Source organism: Mobula birostris, chromosome 28 (genome assembly GCF_030028105.1).
Source record: "Mobula birostris isolate sMobBir1 chromosome 28, sMobBir1.hap1, whole genome shotgun sequence".
Classification (NCBI taxonomy): Eukaryota; Metazoa; Chordata; class Chondrichthyes; order Myliobatiformes; family Myliobatidae; genus Mobula; species Mobula birostris.
In genome coordinates, this window is record NC_092397.1 from 5,313,576 (window position 1) to 5,321,282 (window position 7,707).

Here is a 7,707-nt window from a genome sequence, read left to right on the forward strand (position 1 = left end):
CTAGGGGGCCGTGGGCGTGCCACATTGGCGCCAGAGGCCCGGTGACACTTGCGGGCCGTCGCTGGCGCATCCTCGGACTGCGTCAGCCGTTGACACAAATGATGCACTTCACTGTACGGTTTGGCACGCAAATAAAGACAATCTTTACAGTCCTTAACAGATAAGGCTGCGTGGGAAGGACAGGGAAGCTTTGGAGGGGGGTGCAGAGGACGCTGCCTGGATTAGAGAGCACGTCTTGTGAGGAGAGGTTGAGCGAGCCGGGGCTTTTTTCTTTGGAGCGAAGGAGGATGAGAGGAGACTTGATTATTGTAAAGAGCAGGAGACATGAGGTAATGTTGCAGCTCTATAGAACCCTGGTCAGACCACACTTGGGAGTATTGTGTTCATTTCTGGTTGCGCCATTTATAGGAAGAATATGGAGCCTTAGAGAGGGTGCAGAGGAAATTTACCAGGATACTGCCTGGATTAGAGAGGTTGAGCACACTGGGGCTTTTTTATTTGGAGCAAGGGAGGATGAGAGGTGACTTGATTACAGTACATAACAAAGATTTGGCTTCCCGAATTCTTATGGATTTTGGGGTGCCAATCATGAAAATCACCATGGAATTTCCCTACCACACATCATTTTTCTTGAAATCGCCTATATTTGTTTTTTCAATTCGTAAATCAAGTCAGCATAACAGATGCCAAGACTAAGGAAGGCATTTTTGTTGGTCCACAAATCAAACAGGTCATCGATGACAGGCAATTCGAAGGACTTCTAGTGGGACCGGAGAAAATCGCATGGAAGGCTTTCAAGGAAACTTTTCTTGGCAACTACAGAGCACCAAACTACGTGCAGCTGGTTGGCAACATGCTTCAAGCATACAGAGCCATGAAGTGCAACACGTCATTTAAGGTTCATTTTCTGCATTCCCATTTAGACTTCTTCCCTGCCAATCTTGGTGCTGTCAGTGAGAAGCATGGTGAAATATTTCACCAGGACATTGCAGTCGTGGAGAAACTGTATCAGGGCAACTCGAATCCATAAATGCTGGCTGATTATTGGTGGACCCTAGAGAGAGAAGCCTCAGACACTGAGTACAAATGAAAATCATCAACAAAACATTTTTAGTTTAGTTGAACTATTGCAAAGTGTCAGCACCATTACGTAATTAGATGCATTATATTCAATAAAAGTTAATTTCTTGTTTCTGCAAATTCCTACCCGATACAAGTAGCCTGAAATTATATTTGTAGTCAGCTTCAAGGGGTCAATCATAGACAAAAAAAAAAGGAAGCAGCACTTTTGAGAACATTTGTTTGCAGGTGTTAGTGTAAAGATCAGCCTGATTTGTCACATGTACCTCAGTCTATCTTCAATTAATTCCTCTCAATTTTGGCTGCAAACCACGAGGACAGATCTTATTTCATTTTTGTTCCAATTGTGTCCTTGTAAAAAAATTCTCTAATTTCTCGTGAATGCTGTTCATCTTGGGTGTCGGGGTGGAGATACGTCTCTACCAAAGGAGGTGTGAGGCGTTCCTTCCCTCCGCTAGCCTGCAGGTTACCCTTGGGCAAGACCTAGCACCTGCTTAGCCCCCCGATCAGAGTCACATGAAACCATGGGAACAGCCGGTGGATGGTCATATGAGCAGCCGGTGTAGATCACAAGTCCAGGCGGAGAGTCTCTACAAACTATTGATAATGGCTGTGGTCACCCGACTTGTAAACTCGCTGCCCAGAAGGTGGCAATGGCAAACCGCTTCTGCGGAAAAATTTGCTGGGAACAATCACGGTCAGGCGTACCTAATAAAGTGGCCACTAAGTGTACGTTGCCATTTGTTACCACGAGCCCATAACATTACAGAAAAGATTCCTGCATGGATGAAGCACTGGCTGATTGGCAGGAGGCAAAGAGCGGGAATAGAGGGAGCCTTTTCTGGTTGGCTGCCGGTGACCGGTGGTGTTCCACAGGGGTCGGTGTTGGGACCGATTCTTTTTATGTTATATGTCAATGATTTGGCTGATGGAATTGATGGCTTTGTTGAAAAGTTTGCAGACGATACGAAGATAGCTGGAAGGCCAGGTCGCTTTGAGGAAGTAGAGAGGCTACAGAAGGACTTAGACGGATTAGGAGAATGGGCAAAGAAGTGGCAGATGGAATACAGTGTTGGGAAGTGTATGGTCATGCACTATGGTAGAAGAAATGAAAGGGTTGACTATTTTCTAAATGGAGAGAAAATACAAAGAAATTGAGATGCAAAGGGACTTGGGAGTCCTTGTGCAGGATTCCCTAAAAGTTAATTTGCAGCAAGAAACACAAAATGCTGGAGGAACTCAGCAGGCCAGGCAGTGTCTATGGAAAAAAGTACAGCTAGACCCTTCGGCAGGACTGGAGGAAAAAAAAATGAGGAGTAGATTTAAAAGGTGGGGGAGGGAAGAGAGAAACACGAGGTGAGAGGTAAAACTGGGAGAGGGGGAGGGATAGAGTGAAGAGCTGGGAAGTTGACTGGTGAAAGAGATACAGGGCTGGAGAAGAGGGAAATCGGAGAGGAGAGGACAGAAGGATGAGGAAGAAAGAAAGAGGGGGAAGGAGCACCAGAGGGAGGCGATGGGCAGGTAAGGAGAGAAGGTGAGAGAGGGGAAAAGGGAGATGGGGAATGTGAAGGTGGGTGGCAATTACTGGAAGTTTGAGAAATCGATGTTCATGCTGTCAGTTTGGAGGCTGCCAATATAAGATGTTGCTCCTCCATCCTCAGTGTGGCCTCATCACGACAGTGGAGGAGGCCATGAACTGACATAACCAAACGGAAATGGGAAGTAGAATCAAACTAGGTGGCCACTGGGAGATTCCATTTCTTCTGGCAGACGAAGGAGCATAGCAGCTCGGAGAAACAGTCTCCCAATCTACATCGGGACTCACCGATGTACAAGAGGCCACACCAGGAGCACCAGACACAGTCTTCTTCAGTTGTCCATCGAAATCCATTGACGACATCCACTCCTTTAACAGTGAGATCTTTGATGACCATACAGTCCTATCCTGGACCCACAAGCTCTATGCAGGTGGGACATGTGTATGTGGTAGTTGTGGCAACCATGGCTGTATTTCTCCTGGCTCTCTTCTGGTTGTTCTTTCCACCTCCAGAATACCAACCCCGTCCCTACACAGCTGTCGCCAAGTGGTACAGTCAGCAGCAACCTCCTCCAAATCCCCGGGTCTGACGCAGTATATGACTCCCAACAGACCCACAGGTGAAGAGTCGCCTCACCTGGGAGGGGCCTGGAATGGTAGTGAGGGAGGGGGCAGAGCACTTGTTCTGCTTGCAAAGATAAGTGCCAGGAGGGAGATCAGTGGGGAGGGACGAATGGACAAGGGAGTTGCGTAGGGAGCGATCCCTGTGGAAAGCGGAAAGTGGCGGGGGGGTGGGGAGAGGAGGGAAAGATGCAAGATGTACTTGGTAGTGGGATCCAGTTGGAGGTGGCAGAAGTTTCAGAGCATTATGTGCTGGACGAAGAGACTGGAGGTGAGGACACGAGGAACCCTATCCCTGGTAGGGTGGCGGGAGGATGGGGTAAGAGCAAGCAAGCGCAAAATGGAAGAGCTGTGTTTGAGGGCAGCGATGATGGTGGAGGAAGGGAAGCCCCTTTCTTAATTTGTAGAATTTATTAATCTGTAGGTGGAGTCTGTGGCGAGGAAGGCAAATGCAATGTTAGAAATCATTTCAAGAGGACTGGAATATAAAAGCAAGGATGCAATGCTGAGGCTTCATAAAGCACTGGTGAGGTTTCACCTAGGACTGTGAGCAGTTTTGGGTCCTTATCTTAGAAAGGATTGGAGAGGGTTCAAAGGAGATTCACGAAAACGATTCCAGGATTGAATGGCCTGTCATATGAGGAGTGTTTGATGGCTCCGGGCCTGTAGTCACTGGGGTGACCTTGTTGAAACCTATCAAACGGTGAAAGGCCTCGATAGAGTGGATGTGGAGCAGGTGTTTCCCATGGTGGGGAAGTTTGACTAGAGTGCACACCCGCAGAACAGAGGGGTGTCCTTTTAGAACGGAGATGAGGAGGAATTTCTTCAGCTGGAAGGTGGTGAATCTGTGGAATCCATCGCCACAGGCAGCTGTGGAGGCCGCGTCTTTATGTACATTTAAGGCAGAGGTTGACAGATTCTTGGTTGGCATGAAGGGATACGGGGAGAAGGCAGGAGACTGGGGCTGAGAGGAAAATGGGATCAGCCGTGATGAAATGACTCAATGGACTGATTCTGCTCCTATATGTCTTACCGACATATTCAGATTCACTTTCTTGCAGGCTTTTACAAAAAAATAAAGTACAACAGAATTTACGAAAAGCTATATAAAAACAAAGACTGATAAATTACCAATGCGCAAAAAAATGAGCTTTATTTGTCACGTACATCAACATGTACCGCGAAATACCGCCAGCGACCAACACAGTGCGAATGTGTGATGAGGCAGACCGCAAGTGCCACCAATGTGACATGCCCACAGCTCACTCACCCCAACCCGTACATCTTTGGGAATGTGGGAGGAAACCAGGGCACCCGGAGGAAACCTACGCAGCCTGGGGGGGGGGGGGGGGAGAACGGACAAACGCCTCACAGGTGATGGCGTGAATTGAACCCGAACCGCTCGCGTTGTGCCGCCCCCAAATCCGGAATAACGCGGCGCAAAGAACTTGGTGGAAGAACTCGGGGCGTCACGTAGCATCCGTGGGCTGGAGGGGGGGAATTGCTTACGACTGTAGATGGGATCTCAGTTTAACAGTTAGAAGACACGGGTCGACAGGACGGCGACAGAAGGTGGTTGGTCCGCTGGCCTCCGGCGATCAGGATAATGATCACAGAAGTTGGGATGTTACGTTGCAGATGCACAAGACATTGGCAAGGAATGCTTGTGAGTTCCGTGTGCAGATCCGGCCGCCCAGTTAGAGGAAGGATGTCATTAAAAGAAGGGGGCAGCTTAGGGCCAGGACAAAACTACCACTGCGCCAGTGATTCCGGGTTCAATTCCAGCCGCCGTCTGCACGATTTGCCCGTGACAGGGCAGGCTTCCTCCCATTTTCCAAAGACAAACAGGTTAGGGCTAAAACAACAGGAATTCTGCAGATGCTGGAAATTCAAGCAATACACATAAAAGTTGCTGGTGAACGCAGCAGGCCAGGCAGCATCTCTAGGAAGAGGTGCAGTCGACGTTTCAGGCCAAGACCCTTCGTCAGGACTGACGAAGGGTCTCGGCCTGAAACGTCGACTGCACCTCTTCCTAGAGATGCTGCCAGGTTAGGGCTAGTAAGTTGTGGAGATGCTGTGTTGACAACACTTGCAAACCCTCAGACTGTGTCGGTCACTGACACAAACGGTACGTTTCACTGTACATTTCGATGTACATGTGAGAAATAATGATTTAAAAAAAATATAGAGTGCCAGGTTTGAGGCTGTTACTGGGACTGGAGGGCTTGAGTTGTAAAGAAAGGCCCAAGACATTTCTCCCTCCCTAGCTGGCTGAGGTGACCTTAGACAGAGTTTCACAAGTGTTCAGCACAATGCTTAACGTACCCGCGACCCGGGTTCAATTCCCGCCGCCGCCTGTAAGGAGTTTGTACGTTCTTCCCGTGACAGCGTGGGTTTCCCCCACAGTCCAAAGACCTACCAGTTGGTAGGTAATTGGTCATTGTAAATTGTCCTGCCATTAGGCTGGGGTTAAATTGAGGGATTGTCGGGTGACGCGGGTCAAAGGACCGGAACAGCCTATTTATTCCCAATTAAAATGAGTATACGGAACGAGCTGCCAGAGGCAGTTTAACATTTAAAAGACACTTGGGACGGGTACATTGATAGGAAAGATTTAGAGTAGCCCTGCTTAATGGTATTAGTCCATGGCATTTAGAAAAAGAGTTTGGAGCCCGTGGTTTAGAGGGATTGGACGAATAACAAGACAATGCAGGTCGGCGTGAGAGAGCAGGGGGTTCCGTGACTCTTGGTGACAGTGACTCACGCTGCGCGGCGTTAGTGCGGATTTCTGTGACTTGCAACGATGGTGTAGCGGTGACGGTGGCGAAATGCGGGAGGGAAGCTCACCGCCGCAGACGGCCCGGGTCTGCCTCGGGCAGGTAGGTAGCCCTCTTACCCTGCACAGTCGCCCCAGCGTCCAAAACACCCCTCAGGGCGCTATTTTCTGCCCCAATCCCCCACGCTGGTGGTCCACAGCGGACCCCCCAACCCTCCACGGGTTAGGTGCAGTCCCACTCGCAGCCACCGAGGGGCAGCAGATCTCCACGGAGCCGCCAGACGCAATGCGGTGCCTCCAAAAAAAACACACGCGTCAGGGAGAATAACTGTCCGCCGACGAATATTACCCAGGCCAGCGACAATCAATTAACAGCACCCACATGAATGACGGCCTCTTATTCAGCGATCATTGCAAATTTAAAAATAATGAAGAATAATGGTTATGAACCTTGATTTTACCCTTTGAGTAAATTTATCTGCAAGATTATTTTAAATGGATTATAAAAGAGATGAAGTGGTCCGCCTGCATTCATTTACAAGCATAGAAGCATTTGCCAAACAAGTTAAATTTTTTAAATGCATAAATTGCTAATTTTAAAATCTTCTCACAAGAGATTCCGATCGAGGACGGAGTGAAGGGTGCTTTAATTCGCCCTGACGGCGAATATGCTAAACTAAGCGAATTTTAAAAACCTCCATTCCCCAGTGATTTATGCATCGTTTCGTTTCTCCAGGGAATTGCTGGTGAGATTGCGAGAGAGGCTTTTAAAACCCGCACAAAGCGGAGATTTTAAAAAAAAAAATCAATGCAATGAAATGCAAGAATCATTCAAGCGACACAGCATTGCAAACTGTATTTGTTTACCTTTTTCAACTCCAATGCACCTGGGCTTCTGCGTTGCTGCTCCCTTTTTTTCCCCCGTTGTTATTTGCTAGCTCCTGTACTACCTTGAGCTTCTCTTTCACCTCCCCCTGAATATTCAGGCTGCAGCCTCCTCCCACATCGGGCGCTCCTGCAACAGACCTTGCATCCCTGGAATGCAAGGGGGTGGAAATATGGCGAGCTGATGCTCCTTTACTTTCCCACAATCCACGAAATGACTGACATCACCCTCGCCGCCGAGCATCACCGCACCGCAGCCCGGCCGCCGACTTGTTCGGAAGGGGGACCACTCTTAAAGGGGTCGCCCGCTTAAAGGCGGCTGCCGGGCTCTGCCACACACAACAGAAAAAAAATTTGCGGGTGACGTCACAATGCCAGGATGTGAGTGGTTGGCATGGGCAACGGGCTGGTTGATTGACAGCTGCAGGGGGGGTTGGGAGGGGGGAAGAGACCAGAGCCTGGGGCTTAGGACCAGGGTTTCGATCCCCGACTCCGCCACCGCTTTTGTGTGAGAGTGTGTGTGTGTGTCTGAGTTCATGCGGGTGTTGGTACCTCAGTGTCTGTGTATTCAAAAATCTATCCTACCTTGTCTTAAATGCGCAAACACGAGGAAATCTGCAGATGCTGGAATCTCACACATCAAAGTTGCTGGTGAACGCAGCATCTCTAGGAAGAGGTACAGTCAACGTTTCGGGCCGAGACCCTTCGTCAGGACTCGGGCTGCCTGGCCTACTGCATTCAGCAGCAACTTTCATGTGTGTTGCTCGTCTTAAATGTATTCACTGAGGCAGCCTCCACTGCTTCATCG

At 49.1% G+C, this 7,707-nt stretch overlaps 2 protein-coding genes across 5 annotated transcripts in view; one reads left to right on the forward strand and one right to left on the reverse strand.

Annotated features, from left to right (window-relative positions):
- LOC140189003 (kinesin light chain 2-like) overlaps positions 1 to 6,986 on the reverse strand; it is a 57,872-nt gene extending 50,886 nt beyond the window's left edge. For 2 of the 3 annotated variants that reach the window (XM_072245673.1, XM_072245671.1), the window contains exon 1: positions 6,882 to 6,986. The gene's annotated coding sequence lies outside the window, so the exon portion shown is untranslated. Of the gene's footprint in view, positions 1 to 6,134; positions 6,200 to 6,881 lie in introns of those variants that run through there. The other variant, XM_072245672.1, reaches the window with a different exon arrangement.
- The window catches only part of rnaseh2c (ribonuclease H2, subunit C), a 515,876-nt gene that overhangs the window by 497,374 nt on the left and 10,795 nt on the right, over positions 1 to 7,707 (forward strand). The gene's annotated exons all lie outside the window — the stretch shown is intronic.